This window comes from Herpailurus yagouaroundi, unplaced genomic scaffold (assembly GCF_014898765.1).
Source record: "Herpailurus yagouaroundi ecotype Mexico unplaced genomic scaffold, PumYag 185, whole genome shotgun sequence".
NCBI lineage: Eukaryota > Metazoa > Chordata > Mammalia > Carnivora > Felidae > Herpailurus > Herpailurus yagouaroundi.
The window spans coordinates 1294122-1299109 of NW_024412416.1; the positions used below are offsets into that span (position 1 = coordinate 1294122).

General features: G+C 51.9%; 1 long non-coding RNA gene across 2 annotated transcripts in view; it reads right to left on the reverse strand.

The window, feature by feature from the left end:
- The window catches only part of LOC121042270 (uncharacterized), a 70945-nt gene extending 66229 nt beyond the window's left edge, over positions 1-4716 (reverse strand). For both annotated transcript variants that reach the window (XR_005796061.1, XR_005796060.1), the window contains exon 1: positions 4353-4716. This is a non-coding gene — a long non-coding RNA (uncharacterized LOC121042270). The remainder of the gene's footprint in view (positions 1-4352) is intronic.
- Positions 4717-4988: the final 272 nt, after the last annotated feature.

The window sequence follows — 4988 nt, forward strand, 5'->3', positions numbered from 1 at the left end:
GGTGCAGTCGGTTAAGCGTCCGACTTCAGCCAGGTCACGATCTCACGGTCCGTGAGTTCGAGCCCCGCGTCAGGCTCTGGGCTGATGGCTCGGAGCCTGGAGCCTGTTTCCGATTCTGTGTCTCCCTCTCTCTCTGCCCCTCCCCCGTTCATGCTCTGTCTCTCTCTGTCCCAAAAATAAATAAAAACGTTGAAAAAAAAATTTAAAAAAAAAAAAAAAAAAAAAGAAATTAGCATAGTGCCTGGAGAGTAATTAAGCATCATTCTTCAGAACCAAAGTGTCCCACACAGTGCGAAACACGTCTGCAGACACCACCGTCTAGACAGCCTTTTAAACAAGGGAAGTCCTAGTTTGCCAGAGGGGTGGGTGACGGCGCTGGGGGGCCTACCATGTTGGTTTTGTTCTTTGTGGACTTGTCTGGAAGCCCCAAGGTGGTGGTTTTCAGTTTCGCTAGTTTGTTTTCCACTAGGAATAGAAAGTTCTTCCACGTTGACCAGAGAGGTTGATATTCCCTCTTTAATATCTTCATCTGTCTTACTGCAAAGTCGGTATTTGCTTGTACCCCTTTTTCCTCACATCCAAGCCCTAAAATCCCAGCCAGTCAAGACCCCTGGTGTCGGTCACTTGTGAGCAGACACACACACACACACACACACACCCAAGGCTTGGAGTTCTCAGCCCCGTGCACTATGGGACTTCTAGCAGCATTCCTGGCCTCTACCCACCAGACACCAGAACCCCTTCTCGAGCTCTGGCATTCCCACATGTCTGCAGACGTCGACAGTGCTCCCCGGGGGCGCCACTGCCCCCATTGACCACCTCTGGTGCAGACAAAGTCCACACGGGAGCCCTGCCTCTTTTCCGGGGTAAATGTGGAGTCAAGGGCCTGACTCGTCTGAAGGGCTTGCAAACGTCCGCTCTGTCCCCGGAAACGGCCCCGGCAAGGACACGGAACAGCCTACAGAAACGGTACAAGGAACGGCCGAACCAGCGGCTAGCCTCCCTGGGTCACCCCGTCGTGACTGATGTGTCCGGGAGAAGTGCAGCCCCGTCCAGAAGCGTCCGACAGGAGCCAGACATGAAGTGACTACAGTAACGAAGATTCGTACAGCATAAAGGGTCAAGGGTTGTTGTCAAAGAGAGAAGACAAGATACCCAAGGGTCCGGGAGGCTGGCTGACGGTGATGCGGATCCCTGCCTGACTCCCAAACTCTTTTTTAGGTTTTTTTAAGAGAGAGAGGGTGGGGAGGGGCAGAGAGAGAGGGAGACAGAGAATCCGAAGCAGGCTCCAGGTTCCATGCTGTCAGCACAGAGCCCGACGCGGGGCTCGAACTCACGAACCGTGAGATCATGACCTGAGCCGAGATCAAGAGGCGGACGCTCAACCTACTGAGCCGCCCAGATGCCCCCAAACGTTTTTGAAGCTGCGGATGAGGTTCTTTAGAGACAGGTCCTGGTTGGGCAGAAACCGTGGCAAGATTTTGTCCAGACGGAGCGTCAGCCACTATGTTCTCTGAGCTTCTGGTGGGGACAGAAGGAGGGGGTGGAGAGAGGGGGCCACGCTGCTGCAGGGGAAGCCCCCCCCCCAGGGGAGACCCAGCGGAAAGGGCACCTGTTCACAGCCTGCTCTGGACTAAGAACTTCACCAGCACGTGAACCCCATCTTCGGGTCACCTTGTCTCAAGATTTAGGCAAGCCTGATGCAAACTCCCTCTTTCCGGCCCTGAGAGGGATCACGGTGTCTGTGGATCCTGGCGGCCGTGGGTTCTCGGGGCCACCTCTGCTCCAGGACCCCGGCCCTCTGCTCTCTCAGCCTCACTGACACCTCTCTCCACTCACTTCCTCCCCAAAACAGAACCAGTCTCAGGAAGCCAAGCCGCCCGGACGCAAGGATCAGGACACCCTCGGGACCTCCTAAACGCCCAACTCCTGAAATCTCAGCTCTGGGTCTCACCAGCTTTGACCGCACACCTGCTCCTTCACCCATCCTTGGTCCCTTCCCAGCAGCCAGTGACAGGCCTCCCCTGAGGGTGGCCCTGCATGCGACCCTCAGATAAAGACGCCTCCCCGCAAAGGAGTCACAGGGGCGGCTTTCAAGTCACAGCTTAGGAACTTTACAAACTTACTTAACGGGATTTGGTGCCACCGACAGCCACCCTTATTTCTGAAAGGAGGGAAGACACGGGGAAGGAGAGACAAGGGCCCTTTACCTTTGCACCCTGTTTTAACAGTGTCATTGAGAAATAATCCACATACCATACAATTCACCGATTTAAATTGTACAATTCAGTGGGTTTTAGTATATCCAGAGTTGTGCAACCAACAGCACAGGAAATTTCAGAACATTTTAACGCCTCTGCAAATACCCACGATACCCCAGCCCCAGCCTCCCCAGCTGCTGCTACACCTTCTGTGTCTACAGAGGTCCCCGCCTGAGGACTTCTTATAAACGGGATCATACAACAGTCAGCCTTCTGTGTCTGGATTCTCTCACTTAGGGTAATGTTTTAGGGCTCATCCACGTTGGAGCGTGAATCAACTTTCCCACGTACTACCGAATAACGTTCTACTGTACGGACAGATCACATTGTGTTTGCCCGTTCGCCAATTGATTCGTATCGGACTGCTTATACACCGTGGCCGTTTACACACTACACATGATCTACGTACATTCACGTTACAGCGTTTGTGCGGGTCTGTCCTGTCTCCTACCTGCGGGTCAAGTAACTACTCTATAGTTAACGTTCTGAGCCATGTTCGTATCCCTGTCGGCAGCGAATAAGGGTGCCAATTTCGGCACATCCTCACCAACACTTGTAATTACCTGAGTGTTCTACTTTAGAAGCACTAATGGCTGTGAAATAGTCACTCATTGTGGTCTTGACTTTGATTTCTCTAATAGTCAGCGAGGTGAACACCTGTGCTCACTGGCCATTTACACATCTTATTTGGAGAAATGTCTCTTCAGATCCTTTGCCCTTTTTTGTCTTTTTGTTACGCGGGCCTAAGAGTTCCAAAAACCAGTTCTGTCACGCCTGGCTGGCAAATATTTTCCTCCATCCTTCACTCTCTTGATAGTGCCCTCCGGAGCACTAAAAATCTCTGCGAGTCCAAAATACCCATATTTTCTTTGGTCACATTTGCTTCTGGCTTCGTCTCTGTAAAACCATTTCCCGATCCAACATCAGGAAGATTTATTCCCATGTTTTCTTCTAAGAGTTTTATAATTAAAGTGCTTACGTCTATTCCTTTCGAGTTAATTTTTGCCTGGGCTTTGAGGCAGGGGTCCAACCTCATTCTTCAGTGTGAGCTGTCCAGCTGTCCCCGCGGCATTTGTCGAAAAGACTCTCCTTCCCCCATTGAGTTGTCTTAGCATCCTTGTCATATCTCAGTTGACCATAAACATGAGGCTTTATTTCTGGAATGTCGACTATATCCCATTAATTTGTATACTCACCCTTGTGTTAGCGTCACACTCTTTTGATTTGTGTCATTTTGTAGTAAGTGTGAGCCTGGGAAGTGTGAGTTCTTCGATAAATTCTCTGTGCCTATTTTGGGTTCTTTGCATTTCTATCTGGATTTTAGGACCAGCTTGTCCTAGCCCCAAACGGCAGCTGGAATTTGGTAAGGATTGTCCTGTCGTGCGTCCTATGCGCCCTGGTGTTACTTCTTTTGGTCTGAATGACGGGACTTTGGTTCGTGGACACGTTGATCAAAGTGGAGTCTACCGACCAGGAGACGTGGTGAGCTCTCTGCCCCCGTGATGTCGGCAGGCGCCCCGGAGTCTACAAAGTGTCCCTAACAGCCACCTGTCCTCCCCTGTGTCACCCGTGAGCCCACGGGCCACAGGTGAGGGGCAGGAGGCCTGAGAGAGGAGACAAAAAGTCCCCCCCGACCCCCTTAGAACGCTTTTCCAAACCAGAAAGGCTCTCCCATTATCCAAATTAGCATTCTCAAGGCAGGAGGGAACACAGATCAGCCTTTCCACTAAACGGTGTCACTTTGAATTCATGCCCGTCACACACACGCATACACACTCACACACACTCTCACACACCCATACCCGTCACACACGCACACACTCAGCCTCCAACTCGCCCCGCTAAGACTGCACTTGCACAGAAGCTGGATGACATGTGGACAAGTCTCTTCCCTGGCTCAGGAACAGGCCTGGCTGGCACGGACGCTCGCTGTGGGGCTGCCGACCACAGAAGCGACGACGGACGAGGGATACGTATTTACATGGTATGGTGATTGCATTTGCATATGCAAATCAGGCTGCCTTCCCCGGCCTCTTTCCTGGCAAAAACATGGTAGGGGACGCCTTAGTCTGAGTAAACTTGAACACTCACCTAGACCTCAGCCGTCTTTCGGCGGCTTAATAGCCAGTATATCGAATTGCGCCAGGCAGAAACCCACTCTCACACGTGTGTCCTGACAGAGGGCTAACTCTGCCTTCAGTAAATGCACCGTTAACTCGTAAAGAACGTGACGTGGAGGCTGGGGCGCTACGAGCAAGCACGCGGGGTTGAAATCCCAGCTGGGTCACGGAAGACGCACCCTTTGGAGATTACCCTTGGGGACCACACCTAGGCTTTCCGGATTCTGCACACAGTGATCAGGTGAAATTGGTAGCACGTTGCTGACCTCGAGGACGGTCATCTCCGCAGGGTCATGTGTGGCTCTGGAGCGCAGAGAACCTGCAAGCAGGAGAGAAAGTAAGTGCAGTAAGTCAGTTTGTACAAATGGCGCTTTGTAAGCTGTTACATGGTTTTTAAAGTGTTAGTTGTTACTATCACTACATTCCTATAGAGACAGCTATTATTACCAGAGCAGAAGTCAGGGGGCCCTGAGTTTACTCTCGGGTCCCCGGTACAGCTGTTTCTGAAGCTTTGGGGCATCCCTGGCCAAATACAACAGAAACTGACCCTTTCCGCCCTGGTACCTGATGGGCAGAGCAGGACTTCCACGCCACAAGGAAGGGATGA